This window comes from Peromyscus maniculatus, chromosome 22 (assembly GCF_049852395.1).
Source record: "Peromyscus maniculatus bairdii isolate BWxNUB_F1_BW_parent chromosome 22, HU_Pman_BW_mat_3.1, whole genome shotgun sequence".
Taxonomy (NCBI): Eukaryota; Metazoa; Chordata; class Mammalia; order Rodentia; family Cricetidae; genus Peromyscus; species Peromyscus maniculatus.
The window spans coordinates 13,879,854-13,900,737 of record NC_134873.1 but is presented as its reverse complement, the minus strand read 5'-3'; the positions used below and the strand labels follow the sequence as shown (position 1 = coordinate 13,900,737).

At 37.8% G+C, this 20,884-nt stretch overlaps 1 protein-coding gene across 4 annotated transcripts in view; it reads left to right on the top strand.

Moving 5' to 3' along the window:
• LOC102922927 (vomeronasal type-2 receptor 116-like) overlaps positions 1–20,884 on the top strand; it is a 181,590-nt gene that overhangs the window by 11,397 nt on the left and 149,309 nt on the right. For 3 of the 4 annotated variants that reach the window (XR_013047376.1, XR_013047375.1, XR_013047377.1), the window contains exons 2-3: positions 2,109–2,205; positions 17,693–17,744. The gene's annotated coding sequence lies outside the window, so the exon portion shown is untranslated. The remainder of the gene's footprint in view (positions 1–2,108; positions 2,206–17,692; positions 17,745–20,884) is intronic. The other variant, XM_076559458.1, reaches the window with a different exon arrangement.

Genomic DNA, 20,884 nt, shown 5'->3' with positions numbered 1-20,884 from the left:
GAGCTGCTACAACTTAGCTTTGCTCAGCCCCCACTTAAGGGGCCTTCCTTGCAGAGTTCTGCTTCTCTGGCTTAAGATGTTGCTTCTTTTGCTTCACTCTGCAAAAGGAGAAACCACTGCAGAAATGTATCAATCTCCTCCAGCTCTGGACAAAACTCACTTTTTCTGCTCTCTCTTGTTCTGTCTACTGAGGGATGTCTCAGCAAGGTTCTTCTCTATGCCATTGAATGAAGATCTTCACACTCAAAACTCTTTTAAAGAGATTTATTTGGGAAGGAGGAGTCCAGGAGAGTGGCTGCCTCTACCAGGGTGGAGAGAACAGCTGTTTCTTAACTGAACAGGCAGGGTGGTTTAGATAGGATGTCTTGGGGGTGGAGTCAACCAGGGGTTGACTTGGGGCCCAGGGTTCTACTGTCCTGCTCTGTGATTGGTTGGTTTCATAAGTCAGTTGGCCAGGGGCAGAGATGGCTCTGATTTGAACCAAACTGTGTTTCTTTCACTGGCCTTATCTGAGCCATTTTCCCTAGTTCTGGGCTCCAGGGTCAGGGTGGGTTTCTTTAGCCAGCCCCTTTTCCCTACAAGGATGCTTTAAGGTTAGATCCAGCTCAAATCATCTTATTCCTCTGTGTGTTTTCAGGTTAGATGCAGCTTGAATCATTTGAGTCCTGTGTCCTAAAAATGTAATGTCTTTAGTCATAGGAAATTAGATCCAATATCTGAGAGGCAAGCAAGGGCAACATCAATTGCCCATGTTGTTAGGGGCATCACTCCATAATGAGAAACCTCCTCTTGAGTTCTTTGTTAGCTACTCTATAGATCTTGGAGGACATTATCACTCTTAGTGGACATAATCTCATTTATATTATATGTATATTTTGGTCTTGAAAGAAAATGCTTCCCAAATGAAGTGGCACTATTAGTAGGTATTGGTTGTTGGAGAAGGTGTGGTCTTGTTGGAGGAATTATATCACTGTGGAGGCGGGCATTGGGGTCTCATATATGCTCAAGCCATACCCAGTGTCGTAGTTTACTTCCCCTTGCCTTTGATCAAGATGTAAGGACTCTCAGCTCCAGCACCATGTCTGCCTGAATGCTGCCTTGCTTGCTGCTATAACTATAATGAACTAAAGCTCTGAACTATAAGTGAGCCAATACAATTATACGTTTTTCTTTATAAGAGTTGCTATGGTCTTGGGGTATCTTCACAGCCTAAGACACACACACACACACACACACACACACACACACACACACACACACACACACACACATATAATATTGCATGCAATTTTAGGTAAATATAAAATAATTTCATATGAGAAGACATATTTTTGTCTTGTCAAGTATATTGTTGTTCAGGATATAGTTGGTGAGTCAGTTGTATTTTCTGGTTTTCTCCTGTTTCCAAGTGAGTAAAGACATGAAAATAACATATGTAGATATGAATTTATGGTGAGTAGAATTTAGTGAAATGAGTAGATGTTGTGTCCTTCTCATATTAATATATTAAGTACCAAGGTCAAAGTATTAAGCAAAGGGAATTTAGATACCCAAGGACTAAACCATTATTAATATTATTATTGCTGTCTATTAAAAATATTTTTGTGAGAGAATTATGTGTTGCCATGTGAGGCTATAGCCAGAGGGCACAATCCTAGAAACAGACTGACTTTACAGTATTTCATATACTGTAAGTGATCATGTGGTTGTGTGAATTTGAACCACATGGTCCACAGAATAGTGAGTAGTATACTAGTCATTTTAAGGTTTGCAGGGCTGGAGAGTTGGCTCAGTGGTTAAGAGCACTTGTTCTTGCAAGAAGACTTGGATTTGGTTCCCAGCACCCACATAGCAGCTTACAGCATCTGTAACTCTTGTCTCCAGAGATCCAATGCCCTTTTCTGACATGTGTGTTCACCAGTCATATACACATGCTGCACATATATACATGCAGGCAAAATACTCATACCCACAAAATAAAATGAATAAATTATTAAAACATTAAAAAATAAATTTAAGGTTTGAAAAACACCTGATCTGAGCTATTTTATTATAGAAGTTTGAATGCACTAAGAAACCAAGTGTTTTGCTATCTTTCATGCTAACAGGAATATCACTGATAAAGAAGATGATAAAGAAGGATCAAGCATATGCTGTTTCCTTCATGAAGATGATGGGTTTCATGGGGTAGCTTGTGTTACTAAGGTACAGTCTGCAGGGATTGTTCCCTGCAGCAACAATAAAAGCAATTTCTGTTTATCTCCAAAACATTGACTTGATTTATCCAGGGAATAAGAGAAATACTAAATCTAGAGTGGTGATACCTTGTCTCTCTGTTTCATGAGGAGATATGAAGCAGTGTGTGAACTGTCCAGATTATCAATATGCCAATTTAGAGCAAACCCACTCTCTCTAAAGATCTATGTCATTTCTGGCTTAAGAAGACTCTGTGGGGATGACTCTTGCCTGCATGGTCCTGTGCTATTCTTCACTCACAGCAATTGGTCTTGGAGTCTTTGTGAAATACCATGGTGATTTCATTGTGAAGGCTGATAACGGCACTCCCAGCTACTTCCTGCTCATCTCACTTACCTTCTATTTTCTCTGCTCCGTGCTCTTCTTTGGATATCCTACCATGGCCACATGCATCCTGCAGCAGACATATTTGGAAATGTTGCTGTTTCTACAATATTGGTCAAAGAATTACTGTGGCCCTAACCTTTCCGCTTACTAATCCAGAAAGAAGAATGTGAAGGCTCTTGGTGTCTGGGACACCACACTTCCTCATTCCCTTGTGTACCCTGATGTAACTAATTCCCTGGAGTTTGGATGGAAATATCCTTTCTTTTTTGACACAGATTTACACTCTGTACATGGTCACATCATCGTGTACTACACATGCTCAGTCACTACCTTCCACTGTATTCTGGGATATCAGGGGCTAGGCTACAGGGGAACTTCACCATGTATTTCTTGGCTCCAAACTTGCCTGGAATTTTCAGTGAAGCTAAGTATCTGACATTTAGCATGCTGGTGCTCTTCAATGTCTTTGTCAGTTTCCTCCACGTCTACCATAACACCATGGTAAAACTCATGGTGACCATGGCAGTCTTATTTTTGCCTCTAGTGTGGTCCTGCTAGGATATATCCTTTTCCAAAAGTTCTACATTTTTGAGAAGACTAGATGTAAATTGTATTAAAAAGTACAGAAATAAATCTTGAATCTATATGTTTAAATTTAATTGACATCTATATATGTCCTGCAATTTTGTATTCAAGGTACAATTACAAAGTTTGAAGGGTTCTATAACAAGCCAGAGCATGACAAACATAGCAGGCAGCACATTTTTCCCTTTTCCGTTCCCTCTCCCTGGCTAAACCATTATATTATATTCCAAGTCTAATCCTCAATGTCCATTCCCTTATTTGGCCATTGACTCGTTCCTAAGACTGATTAGCAAGGTTCAACTGGAAAAACATCAATATCCAGCAATATAAATTCATTATTTGGTTACAGATGCTAACCTGTCCAATCAGGACTTACCAACTCATCCTAACACAGACTTCCCCTTTTCTCCTTAAAATCACTTCTGCAGAGACACTTGCTATCAGTCTTTGTGCAGTCTAGAAGAAGCCTTCCTCTTGTCCCTACAGGGCAATAGATCTCCTTTGTGTTGAGAACTTGGTGTCTAGGAATGTTCTGTACCAACTCTGAGGGTTCCCCCTACAAAGTCAGTATTTATAATATCAGCAACACTACAAACATGTAGCATGGAATACTAGGTTGTGAGTCATGGTTAGTTTGCATCACAAGTAACTCTTCTTTCTTCTTATGATGGTTGAGTAGCATTATGGAACTCTTAGTATTTTTAGTACTTTTTGTTTCTAAAATTTTTTCTTTCAGCTAAGGAAAATTAAACTTCCTCTTGAATAAGCAATTAGAGTAGAGTGTTGATATATTAAGTGAAATTAAAGTGATTAGAATGTAAGAGTGTGTGAGGAGGATTGGTTCAGTAGTAGGAATATTACATGATGTAGGCTGACATCACAGAGCCCTGAAGTTGGGATGAACTTCATAATATGTACACTGAAGCTGTTGGGTCATCTGAAAACTTCCTAAGAAAGACACAGAGTCTGAAAAAACTAGAATTCAGATTGTATGTGTCACAAGTACCTCTTATCATCAAGAAAAGATAACAAGGGAGATATATTTGTTGAGGAAATGAAATCTGTTACTGGACATTGACCACTGAAACTTTGGGAAGATCAAAAATCTCCCTAGAAAGAAACTCAGAGATCTTTGCTTTGAAAATATTAAAATAAAAATCACATAAATGAATTTTTTTGTAGTGTTATGTATGGTACAAACTTTCTGAGCATCAATCTTACCTACTCCTGGAGTTAAAGTTAACATAAAACCTTCCCCTCTTAAGTTTATCAGGTATTGTCACAGCAATCATAAAGGTGACAAATACAATGAAATACCTGTGTGCTTGGAAAATATTGATCTTGAAGAGTTTATGTGAAGTTGTTTCCACATAACCTTTGCTTCATTCAAGACATTGACTCAAAGAAATGAGAGAGGTGAGAGGGAGAGGGAAGGAGAGAGAGAGAGAGAGAGAGAGAGAGAGAGAGAGAGAGAGAGAGAGAGAGAGAGAGAGAGAGAAGAGATATCAACACACTGGGACAATGTTGCCCATGAAACCCAAGCAAATTGCTCAAAAATGAGACTTACTTAAAGGTGTGAGAATACATCCTATGACAGCTAATCTTGTTTATCAATTTGACTACATCTGAATTCAACTTAAATCTGAGCTGCTAGGCCTGCCTGTGAGGGGCTTTCTTGGTTGAATCATTTATCCAGGAAGATCTATTCTAAATCTGTATTTTTTGAGATAGGAAGATCCATCCTAAATCTGGGCCAGCCCTTGAGGTAAAATCCCACATAAAAGGACCTGTTCAAAGGAAGCTTATGTTTTTTGCCTGCTTCCTCTCACTCTCACTGACAAGTTCATATATCATGCTGCTGAGCCATTCTTTCACTCATGTTAGAATCTACTTCTTTGGGATTCCAACTTAGATTGAAAACCTGCAACTCTCTAGGAATCCTCTGGACTCAAACACGAGATTAGGATTGCTGAGACATCCAGTCTCATGGACTGAAGAACTACCAGATTCTGGGCCTTTCCTTCATGAGACAGCCATTGGTAGAATTCTTAGACCACAGCTAATGATAATAACTCTTTTAATCTCTATCTATCTATCTATCTATCTATCTATCTATCTATCTATCTATCTATCTATCTATCTATCATCTTCTATCATCTATCAATCATTAATCATCTATCTATCTATCTATCTATCTATCTATCTATCTATCTATCTATCATCTATCTATCTATCTATCTATCCATCTATCTATCTATCCATCATCTATTATCTATAATCAATTTTCTATCATTTATCTAGATATATTTCTTCCACTGCATATATGATTGAATGTTTATACATACATGTATGTATTCAATAAGTTATGTTCCATTAGAGAACCCTGACTAATACACCTCCTTTTGAGTTGTTGGCTCTTGTCACTCTTCTTTGTTGTCAGAGATAGTTGATAAGATCCTCTTGATGAAGACACCATGCAGTTTGGTTTCCATGTATAGAGAAATCAAACTGGAACATATCTGAAAGCTTTCTCCCTATTGGTCAGTTTTTATGGAGCAGGAAGATGCTATATAGACTGAAAGAGGGAGAAAAGGCATCAATGACAAATTAGAGAGTGTGGGGCAATATGTGGTTCCATAGTACAATGTTAACATACTAGATTCTTAGAGTGTGACCCCTGCTCCCTCTGAAATGTATGCCCCTTTTCATTTAATTATTGTTATGTATATATATGTATACATTTATAATAAATGAATGAGATGGGATACTTTGTAAGTATTTTGAATGATGTATGAAATGTTTTCTATACAATTAAAAAGAAAAAAATAACTCCTTCCACTGCTTCTTGCTGTTCTAACAAGACAAAATTCACTTAAGCTCTGTTTCATTAATTTATTAAGTAGACCCCTGTATACAGTCCTTGCATTGAGCATTGTCTTTAACAGTGGGGCTTCATATGGATCTAGTAAAGCAGAAGCAGAGTGATGATGAAAATGCCCCACAGGCAAATCATCTTCTATTCCTGGTCTGGTTTGAAACTCTACCAGACAGAATACATTTGTGTGAAATGATGATGTGTGGGTTGAATTACTTGTTTTTCTCATTACTGTGTCCAAATACCCAATATAGAGCAACTTAGGGAAGGAAGAATTTATTTGAGGCAACAGATTAGGAGAATTGCAGCCCATTTTTGTGTGGAATGCATCCTTGTAGGAACAGCTGGGTCCATGGTATTGTATAGAAGAAATGCCAACATTATATTAGCTTTCTCCATTTTTTAACAAAATATTTAGTCCAAGATCCTATTGCATGAGATGGTGCCATGTACATTTTGGTAAGTGGATAATCCTCTCAGCGTATGTCCTCTAAGACACATCATGTTTCTCATTGATACCTTAGGTGTTTCTTAATTCAATGAAGTCATCAATCAAATTATATTATTTTAAAGAGTAACTAAAGTTAAATATTTACACTAATAGATATTTACAAGCAGATGTCGATGTAACCAACCGTCTTATTAAATAAGAAACACAGAAACAATGTAAAAGAGAAAGCCGAGAGGTCAGAGCTCAGAGCTAAAATCTCACCCTTCCTCCTGCTGTCCCAGCTTCGCGAAAGAGACCTACTTCCTGTCGGTTCGTTTTTTTATAGTATGTTGTTCTGCCTTCTCATTGGTTGTAAACCCAAACACATGACTGCCTCGTCACTGTCTGAATGTACAGCCCCCTAGGTCTTAAAGGCATATGTCTCCAATGCTGGCTATATCCCTGAACACACAGAGATCTTATGGGATTAAAGGCGTGTGCCACCACCACCACACTCTTGCTATGGCTCTAATAGCTCTGACCCCCAGACAACTTTATTTATTAACATACAATCAAAATAATAATTCAGTACAATTAGATTACCACCACATTTCCCCTTTTCTATTTTAATAAAAAGAAAAAAAAGCAAAAGGTTATAACTAACAAAAGAAAAACTATATACAAAAGTACAATAACTATATACAATATATACAAGTAATAAATACCTAAACAGGTATTTGACAAATCAGAGAAAATAATTCCATTATCTATCCTATTTTGGTAATTCCAAGATGTATCTAATGTACTTTCTATCCTAATTAATTTTCAACTATAACTAACTAATCTTCAACCATAACTAACTAATCTTCAACTCCCTCAGAGACCCAAGAAGGGAATAATTAGCTAACAAAAATAAAAAACAGGAAGTGCATGCAAGCAACTTCCAAAAAAATTGTGAGTTGACAGAAACAGCCAGCTGCCTGGGCAGTCACCTGAGGTTTCTCCGTAGTGTTGGGGCATCATCTTCAGCCTATAGGCTTAGTGTATCTGACAGACTCATTTGTGAAGTAGGATGTACACAAGGTCAACAGTTCAACCTCACATTGGGTGAGAGCAGTCCACGTACCAGAAACACCTGAAATTCCACTAGTGTCCTGTCATGATTCAGGATTTTAAATTCTGGAAATTGTTGACAGTTTTTAAATTCAGCTGTCCATTCTTCTTGGCTGTGTATATATGGCTTCATCTCAGCATCCCCTTCTTCTCCACATCCCTCTATTAAATGCCAGTCTACTTTTGAGAGGCATGAGCTTTCAGCTGCTGTTCCATTGTACAACAGAATCCATCGGCCCTCTGCCTGTTAATCTGCCTTCGAAGAAAAGGGCACCGTACCTTTTCCGGATGCGAAGGCCACTTCAGGGATGGGGCCATATTGTCCTGGCCTCAGAAGATGCCTTTTGATAAAGCCATAACCACACTTGTTTTGGCAAGAATCAGTAGTCCCTTGTTTCGTGATCTGTCTGTCCATTTTGTCCTGTTGATTCGAGGATACTTTGTTGTCCAGTGGCTAACTTTTGCCAAAATGAAAGTTGACTCCATATGCAGTTTCTTCAATGTCCATATTTTTTCTGAAGTAGATTAGTACTGCCAGGAGCCGACATGTCTCAAAAAAGAAAAACTTTCTAAGTTATTAAAACATTTTAAATGCCATATTCTATAGATCTCTGAAGGGTTTGAAGATGACCTGTCTAAAACATCTCTGCTCAATTTTTAAAACATATCTAATATGACTAAAAGTTCTATTGTAATGTCTAACTACTAGCTTTCATTTCTTTATATCCTAATAGTTGGTAATAATAACATTCAAGGATCAGAAATTTGCATTACATTGTTAAATGAATGGTATAAATGCAATTAGAAATATACATATAGCATTTTCTAACAATATCAGTTTCAAATTCGTATACAATATAAAACAATTCAATCCAATGTAAAGTATTTAAAACTAGTAATTGTCTTTTTCTTTTCTTTCTTTCTTTTTTTTCTTTAAACAAGAACCTTAAATCTAATCTCCTTTGCTTAGCCTTTTTCCTAACCCTTGACAATAAGTTGTAACCAACCCCCCTAAATACTGAAAATTATCCCAGACCCAAAACCCATTAAAAAGACCAAAAAACCACCCTCCCCACACCACCTCTTTGGGAATGTGGGCGTCGTATTCTTAAAATTGCTTCCTGCTGGGTATGGGCGAAGTTTTCTTTATCCTGAAAGAAAAATTTTAGGTTAATTGTCAAATTCTAGGAGAGGTAACTATATCCTTCATTATCCAGTCTGTGTATAATGCCAAAGTTCAGGGTTTATCTCAAGTCCTTATTCAAGTAGTCTTTGAGACTGGATCATCTCAGCTAGTCATCTCAAATTTGCTCTGAGCACCTTGTAGTTCAAAGCTGATCTGTGGATGATGTTTGTCAGCTTAATGATATTATTATTGTCCACGTGGAATTGTTGTTGTTGTGGGGCCCCATCTTCTTTCTGGAGACTTCAGTTGATGTTAGGCCTGGCCGTGATTTCCTGCAGAAAACTGATAAGAGACTCGAACACAAAAACATATATATGCAGCTAGCCTTTTTTCTAGAATTAGTTAGTACTCTATGTGACCATTCATATCTTAACAAAGTTTAAAATGTATATATATATTAATCTTGTAAATTTTGATATAAAATTTATACTTTAAGAAAAGTTTAAAGAATCAGAATAGAATCAAAGAGTTGAGATTAGTAATAGAATAGTCCCTTAATTAATTTTGCTTTTGTCCTGTACCATAGCAGAAGATGGCTCTTATTCTGGCATGATACAGGGAGTTTGCATTTACCTTTTAACAACATGCTTGATTTTAAAGAGGGAGAGAGCCATTCTCCAACTCCAAAGTCAGCTTTAAATTTTAATTGAACTGGGACTGTTAGAAGACCAATAGTGTTAAATCTTTAGAGAAAAGCAGAAACAAACATTTAGGAAGACATAAAATTTTTTTAGATAATATATACCCATACACCGTTTCACCCTGTTTCTTGGGATAGATGATTTGTCCCTTTTTTTCAGTTGTCTCATTTGTCCAGTGTTCTTCAGATTCCTTAACCTTCATTCTCCTAAAAGATAAAAACAAAATCCTTTCCCCAAGACTAATTTTGGGGATGTTCCTTTTTGGCAAGTTATTATCTGATTAAATGAAAAGGCATGTGTTATTGATACAAGTTAGTTTAAATTGGATGTTCATGTTGGTTGATGAACTATCACCTCCTCTAATTAAGAGGTCTCTCTTGTTCAAATCGGACCTTTATCAATTTTGATGGTACCCACAGCTTATCTTCTCCTGTAGAAACAAAAGCAAAACCTCGTCCCCAATGTAATACATACCCTGGTTTCCATTCTGAGGTCAGCACATCCTTAAAGTATATAGGCTGATTTAATTCTGTAGTTTTTTCTATTATCCAATGTCTCTCTGCAGCTGTTGTTCCTTTCTCATTGGCATTCAGAAAATTCAAAGTTAGAAGAGCATTATGCAGTCTATTTCTGGGGGTTTTTGTTACCCATTTCTGTTTGTTTAGCATATCCTTTAGAGTTCTGTTTGATCTTTCTATAACTGCTTGACCTGTAGGATTATGTGGTATGCCTGTAATATGCTTTATATTGTAATAAGCAAAAAACTGTTTCATTTTAACAGAGACATATGATGGAGCATTGTCAGTTTTGATTTGTGCAGGTATACCCATGATGGCCATAACTTCTAGCAAATGAGTGATTGCAGAATCAGCCTTTTCAGAACTCAAAGCAGTTGCCCATTGAAATCCTGAAAAAGTATCGATAGTGTGGTGTACATATTTCAATTTTCCAAATTCTGCAAAGTGAAACACATCCATCTGCCAGATTTCATTTCTCTGAGTATCCTTTGGGTTACATCCTGCTGGTAATGGCGTTTGATTGTAGAAGGAACAAGTAGGACATTTCTTTACTATTTCTTTGGCTTGTTGCCAGGTTATGGAAAAATCCTTTTTTAAATCTTTACTATTGACGTGATGTTTTTTATGAAATTCTGAGGCTTCCAGCACATTTCCTATCAATAATTTATCAATCTCATCATTGCCTTGTGCTAGAGGGCCTGGCAGACCAGTATGGGATCGAATGTGAGTTATATATAAAGGATGATTCCTTTTCCTGATTGTATCTTGTAATTGAATAAATAGTGAAGTTGATTCTGAAGCATCAGGGATAAATTCTGCAGTCTCAATATGTAACACCACTCTTTCAGCATACTGAGAGTCAGTTACTATGTTGAGAGGTTCTGAAAAATCCATTAATACCAACAGAATAGCATACAATTCTGATTTTTGAACTGAATTATACGGACTTTGAACCACTTTACTTAAATTTTCTGATTTGTAACCTGCCTTTCCTTCTTTGTTGGCATCTGTATAAAATGTACGAACTCCAGATATGGGTTTTTGCCGTACAATTCGAGGCAAGATCCAACCAGCTCTCTTTATAAGATCAATTCTATTGCTTTTGGGATATTTGCTGTTAATTTCTCCCAAAAAATTACTGCAAGCTCTTTGCCAAGGTTCACTTTCTGTCCATAATTTTTCAATGTCCTCCTTAGTTAATGGTACGACAATTTCTGCTGGGTCTATGCCTGCTAATTGACGAAGTCTCAGTTTTCCTTTGTAAATCAAGTCAGAGATTTTTTCCACATAAGTTTTTAATTTTTTATTTGGTTTATTTGGTAAAAATATCCATTCCAATATAATATCTTCCCTCTGCATTAATATTCCAGTAGGAGAACGCCTAGAAGGTAAAATAACCAAAATGCAATCCAGCTTTGGATCAATACGATTCACGTGTCCTTCATGCACTTTCTTTTCTACCAAGGCTAATTCTTTCTCAGCTTCAGGTGATAATTCTCTTGGACTATTTAAGTCCTTGTCACCTTCTAAGGTTCTGAACAGATTAGTCAGTTCATCATTTTTTACCCCAACAATAGTTCGTAGATGAGAAATATCTCCAAATAATCTTTGAAAGTCATTAAGAGTCTGTAGTCTATCTCTCCGAATTTGCACCTTTTGGGGTCTAATTTTTTGTAGCTCTATTTTATATCCTAAATAATTAATAGAATCTCCTCTTTGTATCTTTTCAGGAGCAATTTGTAATCCCCAGCAAGGCAAAATTTTCTTTACTTCTTCAAACATTATTTCTAAAGTATCTGCATTTGAGTCAGCTAGTAAAATATCGTCCATATAGTGATAAAGTATAGATTTAGGAAATTTTTTACGTATCACTTCCAATGGCTGTTGTACAAAATATTGGCACAGAGTTGGGCTATTCAACATTCCCTGTGGGAGGACCCTCCATTGAAATCTTTTAACCGGTTGAGAATTATTATAAGTAGGCACTGTAAAAGCAAATCTTTCTTTGTCTTTTTCTTGTAAGGGTATTGAAAAGAAACAGTCTTTTAAATCAATAACTATGAGAGGCCATCCTTTTGGTAACAGAGTAGGCAAAGGCATCCCAGATTGTAGAGAGCCCATTGGCTGAATTATTTTGTTAATTGCTCTAAGGTCTGTTACCATTCTCCATTTACCAGATTTCTTTTTAATAACAAATACAGGAGAATTCCAAGGGCTGGTTGATTCTTCAATATGCTGAGCATTTAACTGTTCTTCTACCAGCTCTTCTAAAGCCTGGGGTTTCTCTGTTGTTAAAGGCCATTGTTGGACCCATACAGGCTTGTCTGTTAACCATTTTAAAGGTAGAGCTGTTGGTGTCTTTGGAAGATCATCAGTTATTGTGCCCTGTTCTTGTATAATATGGATGGCTGGTGACCACTCATTAGAACAATATCTTCTAATATTTCTCTCAGTAACATGTGCTAGTTTATGATTTGTTTCTGAGATTGGAGGGATGTTAATCTGAGTATTCCATTGTTGCAACAAGTCTCAACCCCACAGGTTCATAGTTATGTTAGCCACATATGGTTTTAATTTTCCTCTCTGTCTTTCTGGACCTATACATTCGAGCCATCTTGCACTCTGTTTCACCTGAGATAATGTCCCAATTCCTAACAGTTGAACGTTTACCTCCTGAAGAGGCCAAGTTGGATGCCAAAATTCTGGTGCAATTATGGTAACGTCCGCACCTGTGTCTACCAGACCAGACAACAAAACACCATTTATTTTTATTGTTAATTTTGGTCTTTGTTCATTAATAGAAGTTTGCCAAAAAATTTTCTTTATGTTTTCTCCTGAATTTTCTATTCTCTCTGTTTCATCATCCTGACCAGCATGATTTATTCCAATAGGCATTTGGTTATTTAATCGCTCTCCAGAGCAGGCATTTCCTCTATGGCTGCAGGAAAGGTTTGAACTGGATTTGCACTGGGGGCCTGCCTGAGGCCCCTCTGGGAGTTTCCCGAAGACTGAGGCAAAGGATTACCCTGTCTGTCCTTTGTTGATCTTCATTCGTTGGTCCAGTGTTTTCCCTTACCACACCTTCTGCATACTCCAGAAGGAAGGGGCATTCTGTTGCCATTGTTCCTTGAAGAAACATTGTTTCTGGGAATGACCTGTCTACAGTCCCTTTTCAAATGTCCTTGCTTTCCACATCCAAAACATCTAACACTCCTCAAACCTTTTGAAATTACTTCTCCTACCCATGTATCATCATGCTCATCAGCTTCAACATTAATTGTTTCTCTAATCCAATCTTCCATAGGTGCAGATCTTGCCCTTAATGGCCTGATTATTCTTTTGCATGCTGCATTCGCATTCTCAAAGGCCAAAGATTCAATTATTGCCTTACCAGCTTCTGAATCCGAGACCATTCTCTTTACTGCTGAAGCCAGTCTTTGTAAAAAATCTGTAAAAGACTCTTTTGGGCCTTGCATCACCTTTGTAAATGACTCAGATTTTTTTCCTGGTTCCTCAACTCTGTCCCATGCATTCAAGGCTGCCGTTCGACATAAAATTAGGGTTTGGACATCATATAAACATTGTGTTTGTGCTGAAGCATATTGGCCTTCGCCCGTAAGCTGATCCTGGCAAACTTGTATTCCTTTATCCCTCCATTGTTTTTCTATGTTTTTAGCCTCCTCCTTAAACCAAGTTAGAAATTGAAGTCTCTGGCTGGGTTCCAGAACAGCTTGTGCAAGGTCCCGCCAGTCCTGTGGTACTATCCTATTATATGTTGACCAAGAGTTTAACATTTGCTTTACATATGGGGAATGCATGCCATAAGATACTATTGCCTCCTTAAACCTTTTTAAATCCAACATTTCAATTGGAGCCCAATTATTTTGTGTAGCCATTTGATCAGGCATCTGCTGTACGGTTACAGGATAAATTAAGGGTGACTGTGTGAAAACAGGCTTTCTTTCTTCAACCTTATGGTCCGGACTTGAAACAACTTCACTGTTAATTTCTTCTGTCTGAATTTTTACAGGTTTAACAGGTTTTTCTAAAGCTGTTATCCTGGCACTTAAATTGACTATCTTTTTAAATATTAAAATGTGGATTAGCATAGTGATAAGGTGCATAATTCCACCAATACTAATATTATATAGTTGTTCCATTGCCAGACTGCCTAAAATTTCGAACAAAAACCAATTTTCTTCCAATGTACACATAAAACCCATTTTTTTTTTTTAATGTGGAAAAAAATTCTCTTTTAGGTAGTTTCCTTTAAAATATCTGATATATTATGACTTACCAAATCTGCGTAGAACAGTAGAAATCCGAGGGGATTTTCAAAACAGCCACCTAGTGTCCCAGGTGTAAATCCAAAGAGAGAGAGAGAGAGAGAGAGAGAGAGAGAGAGAGAGAGAGAGAGAAAGAGAGAGAGAGAACAAGAAAGCGTAGCTGGCTAAAGTTTAAATGCAGCCACGTGTTCCCTCTTGTGCCGAGTCAAGGCTTGGGTCTGGCTTCCTTAAGCTCCAACCACGTGCGTTGGCTTTACAGGCAGGGCCCTGTTCAGCAGGGCAGGTCTGAGTTGTTTGTAGCACCGGCTTTAAGCAAGCAGGCTTTAAGCAAGCAGCTCAGTTAGTCCGGCCTGAGGCCAAGGACTAGGGGGCCGCCGCTCGGACTAGGAAGCTGGCGCTCAGACTAGGACACCAACCGCCCGGTCTGCTGCCCTTGCGGGAAAGCGGACCTGCCGCCAAGCCAAGCAGTTTTTAATGGATTCTTGTCACGTTGGGCGCCAGATGTCGATGTAACCAACCGTCTTATTAAATAAGAAACACAGAAACAATGTAAAAGAGAAAGCCGAGAGGTCAGAGCTCAGAGCTAAAATCTCACCCTTCCTCCTGCTATCCCAGCTTCGCGAAAGAGACCTACTTCCTGTCGGTTCGTTTTTTTATAGTATGTTGTTCTGCCTTCTCATTGGTTGTAAACCCAAGCACATGACTGCCTCGTCACTGTCTGAATGTACAGCCCCCTAGGTCTTAAAGGCATATGTCTCCAATGCTGGCTATATCCCTGAACACACAGAGATCTTATGGGATTAAAGGCGTGTGCCACCACCACCACACTCTTGCTATGGCTCTAATAGCTCTGACCCCCAGACAACTTTATTTATTAACATACAATCAAAATAATAATTCAGTACAATTAGATTACCACCACAGATGGAGTCTAAAGAGCAGTCACTACACTGAAGAGACATTATGACTTCTGTTTATGGAAAATGCAGTAGGAATCTCAGCTCTGTGACAATGATTCTGTACTGCAGCATCTTAGTACTGTCCACATGTTGGTGCTTATATTGTGCATGTAAGGTACATACATGAACCCACACACCCTGGCTGCTACCAGGAGGAGGGATAAGGGAATGGAACAAAGTAATGACTCCAGTCTCATTCTACTTCCATTCCCAAAGTGGACAGATATGAAGAAAGGAGACCATCAAGCTCCTGGCTATAGAGGCATGTGGATCACCTGGGAAGTCAATGACAGAGAGAAAGAGAGAGAGAGAGAGAGAGAGAGACAGAGACAGAGACAGAGACAGAGACAGAGAGACAGACAGAGAGACAGACAGAGAGACAGACAGAGACAGACAGAGACACAGAAAGACAGTGAGAGACAGAAACAGAAACAGAGTGAGTAAACAGTTCAGAGTAAAATTCAGAAATATCAAAATACAAATCTGAAGGTGGAAATGACATTAAAGTCAAAGGTGGGCTGTTACTCATGTGGAAGGGACTCAGTAAGAGGGTGGGGGTGATAAAAGTGAAGGAGAATGATCCAAGTACATCATGGGCTCATATGGAAAATTTATGGTGAAACTCATTACAGAACAAGGTACACTTATAAGTCAACCAAATGAACAAAATGAAGTTTTAAATAATAAAACCACATATAAAGCAAACCCAAACAAAACCACAGGACTAAACTGAGTCTGAATGCAAAGTGTAAGAAGTGAGATGTGAGACTATAGAGTGTGAACACACTGGAGAATGAATGCTGAGATAGTATGGGCCCTGGGCCAGGATGGACCCTAAGCTATGATGGACCCTGAGCCAGGATGGACGCTGAGCCAATATGAACTCTGAGCCAGTATAGATCCTGAGCCAGGATGGACCCTGAGCTAGGAAGGATCATTCAGCTTAATTATTGTTGAAGATTCTTCTAAACAGACTTAGAATAAAATATTTTAGCTGAAGAATCCCTGCATTTTAGATTAATAAGCCCTCAAGGCCATCCATTTTTTGTTAACTGTGCTGGATAGTTTTATGTCAACACAAGCTAAAGTCATCTGAGAGCAAGGAACCTCAATTAAGGAAATGTCTTCATAAGATCAGGCTGTAAGTAAGCTTGTAGGGCATTTTCTTATTTAGTTATTATTGATGGAGGAGAGCCCAGCCCATTTTGGGAGGTACCATTTCTGGACTGCTGGTCCAGGATTCTATAAGAAAGAAGGCTGAGCAAGCCATGAAGAGCAAGTTAGTAAGCAGTACCCATCCACAGCCTCTGCATCAGCACCTGCCTCAAGTTGCTTTGGTTATAATGTTTCATCATAGCAATTGTAACACTAATCAAGAAACTAAGGAACAAATGAATGAACAAAGTATAGGTTCAAGAAACTGGTGGTAAAGATAACACCGGAACTTGAACACAAATATAATTTTGGAAATTGACTGCATTTCAGAGAAAAGGAAATGCTTCCATGTCAGAATGGTGGCCCAGTATTTGGGAAGAGAAATGAGCAGATGTTGAGAAGAATTTGAGTTGAGGTGTTAGACAAACACCTGTAATGCTAGGTTTCTTGTACAAATCAATATTCATTTTCAACTTGTCTGGAACTGGAATCAACTAAGAAGTAAGCCATTAAACACAACCGTAATGTATTTTATTAATGAAGTTATTGGGAAAATCCATGCTAATTGTGGGTGGTATCTTCTTCCGGCAGTTAGATAGAAGGACAGTGAGGTAAAACACTTTGCTTTTGTCTGCTTGACTTCACCTATCTTCCCATCACTATGACAAGTTCATCTCATCTGCTTGTGTCAAGACAAGATATTGAGTTCAGCTACTATGTTGTTTCTGCTGTCATCACTTCCTGACATCAGAGCCCAGATTCTTTGGCCTACAATCATGGAATGAAGAACAGTGGCTCTCCTTGAGTCCTACAGGCCTCCAGCACCAGACTGGAACTGCCAAGGCCTCTGAACTCATGACTTTACAGCCATAATGCTTTCAGTCACTCCAGTGTAAAGACAATCATTGCTGGACTGTCCAGGTCTTCCCCTGTAAGATAATTTAGAAAATCCTCCTTTAACATATTTTGTTCCTCTATAGAATACTAATACATTACCCTATACTGCTATGTTCTATAAACTTCACCTCTAACACAAATTTTGTTTTAATATTGCTTCTACTACAAGGTCCCTAGAGATATTTGGTACAGATGTGGTTGTAGCTTGAGTATTTTCTAAGCAGGCACCACTACCAGCAAGTCTCACACAGGCATGGGGTGGGGGATGTAGACAGTCAGATGGCCTATGCTTCAGTTTGCTGAAATAAGTGATAGGAAGCTTATTCAAGCATCATGTGTTGGAGTCTAACAATAAGAATACTGGGAAGATTTCATAACATCCGTTCATGTGAATTGGGTTTGGGGTGGGGGAACATACCAAAGTGTAATCAACTGACCTTTCTGATCAGATCACTTTTACCTAGGGAGAAGATGATTTACAAAAGTGAAAAACAATATGAGGAACTGAGAAAGAAGGTAAGATTTCCCCACCTCTGCCTCAAGAAGGTGGAAACATTTGCTTTTCCATTTGTTCACATTTTAATTCTTTCCTCTTTATTATTTCATGCCCTCTCATCTGACAAACCCTGTTCTCTTTTTTTGTTTTGTGCTTTTTAAATCATTTCACCACTATCTTTAAAATAAGTAATTGCCCATACTTAGACATTTCCCACACTTCAAACCCCTTGCTTCTCCTCTGAGTACCTGAACACCTTTCTTTTCTATCTCTATTGGTGATACGAAGTATAGTTTTTTGCTTTCATAGCTAAACAGATGTTCTTTTTGATGATATGCTGTGGTTACTGCCATCTGCTTCCTCCCTACTAAGTTGTGAGATGAGGTGACATACATACAACAGCTGACTCCGCATGACAAAGCATCATATATAATTATAAGATTTAGTTACCACAGCAGATGTTCAAATTGTAGCACAGAATCACAAAAGCCATACGAGAAAAAGCACCAAGGGAATATGATTTGCCCAAAAGTATATGACTCCCAAAGACATTGAAGTGAATGGAATGCCATATGGTGATCCAAAACCTGAACTTTAAGGCATCTATCACATTAGCAAAGTAAAATAAAGTAGAATAAAATAACAGATGAAATACATCATAAAGAAAATTCAAGACAGCTCTAGGAATGGCACTATAAAGACATATTTTTAGAAAATCATGACAAAATTTTTAGAAAAGAATATCTGATAGAACATAAAAATTAATATGAAATATGCTAAATAAAATAAATCAGGCAGTAGGAAAATTTAAAGAATTATTGTATCCTTTAGCCAAGAAGACAGACAAGGCAGTCATAACAGTGGTTTTCAAGAACTCTGAGAAGTGACCATGAGACCAAACATTGGAACTCTTGGTATAAAGGCAGTAGCTGAAACATATATTAAATGGATAGGTAAAATGCTGAAGGGAATTATAACTGAATATTCCTCAAATCCTGAAAATGTATGGAAGAGGTGTTTAAAATCCTAAGTAAAAACAACAAGTATAAACAACCTATTTAGGCCCCATCAGCTTACCTCGCTGAGTGAGTGAAGCAAATTCAGAATTTTGAAAGCTGAAAGTGACAACTTATAGACAAATGAAGCTGATTAGGGCTCCATCCATCAGAGCAGAAGCACTGTACACAAGAAAAACCTGGAATGTTGTATTTTGTGCCAGGAAGTATCATGTCTATTGATATCCGGCAAATATAAAATGTTAAATTATGATTTAAGCACAGTCTGATGTGATTGTCAAAAATGAAGCCATTATTACAGAAAATACCTCAAGGAATCTGTCACTTAGAATAAGAAGACAGGCAGAGACAACATGAAGAAACAATAAATATCACAAGAGATATGAATAGGTGAATATAAATAATAAAATATTCAAATAGTAACCACTTACTAAACAAAAATTCAGTTAGACAAATAAAGGGAATCAGAGCACAGAGTGTTTAAATCAAGAGTGAGCATATCATCTTAATAACAAACCTAAGTGTTAATGGTGTTAACTCCACAAATAAAAAAATACTGTGCAATTATTCACTCTTAGAAAGCAGTAGACTTCACTAAGATAAAGGCACACACTGAAACTGACATTAGAAAAATATATTCAGAGAACGTGGAATTCATTGTCTGAAGTGTTTCAATACTGCTGTATTACATTGGGAGAAGGTTCATTCAGAAGCATCTGCTTTCTAAATTATAGGGTATAAAACATCATCACTGAACTCTGCTCCTTGCACATGAGGCTCCTTCACCAGCTACAACCACCCAAATCATCTTCAGGCATTTTGTGTGGGGAGCCATAACAAGGCTAAAAGGGGTATGCCTGGTATAAGGTATAGATTTCAGACATAAAATATGAAACCAACTGAGATGCCAGTAGAATAATTTCTTTCAAATTCAATACAGTATAATGTTCAATATGAAGTTACAAAGACAATCAATAACTTCCAAAAAGAAGACATAATGAAAGTCAATATGAAAGATGAAGAGTGTGACTGCATGAAGATGTCCTGGCATCTGTTAATCCTGACATCATGGCAGGAAGTATATGTAAATTTATTGTGGATAGAATCATCACTTCTATACTAAGAGTAAAGAAAAGGTTTGAAAAAAATCAATAACCATTTCATCCTTATACTTATGTAAAGTGGTAAGGATAATCAAAGGAGCACAAGAGAGGGAAGCCATAGGAAGAGATATATAAACAAAGTTATATCACAGGTTTCTCTGCAAAGCATGAAATCTGGGTGGGGATAGAGCCTGAGCTAACTAGCATGTGTTTATACACACTGCCATGCATTTGTACATATGAAGGTTTGTCTATTTTTCATGGTTTGGATAGCCACTCTAAGCCCATCAACTTCTTCACCCCATGTTTATCCTCTCAAGTTGAAGAACATGAGAAACATGCTGCCCTGGAGCTGTGCATCTGAGGTCTTTGTTATTGTGAAAACTCAAGTTGGAAAATATTTTTGGGTATCACCTCCATCCCCAGGTGTCAGAAATCATAATTCACTGAAAAAGAACTGATAACAAGACCCCAAGGGAGTAACACTTCTGGGCATATTTTCATCTAAGTCTGTGCCTATCTACTAATTGGAGGAGAGCTATTTGAGGTGACACAAATACATAACATGATAGTGTAAGTACAGGGGTCAGAAACACTCCATAAAATTTTCTATGTATTAGCAAAAAATATAAGTGATAAATATTAGAACACTAAGCACATACATGTCTGTGACTTGATGTTTCAAGAGGATGTCAATGTACAGGCCAGATATTATGTCAGAGGACAGACTTCACCCTCTGCTCAGAGCCCATAAAATTATGATCCCATACATTATGGCCCTCCGCTCATAACTTAAATAGAATTATAATCATGAGTAGAAATGTGTCACGCCATAAAATATTCCAATTTTTCATACTTAGGACCAGGTAATGTAGGCAAATTTGGAAATAGGGTGTTTGGAATAATCATCTAATTAGATGAACTCAATAGGGTGATCTTAAGACAATGTGACTGAAGTTCTTTAGATAGAATGACAATACAAATGTAGTTACAGAGATGTGTCTTGTTCATATGCAGCTGTAATGTAAATATTGCCAAGAA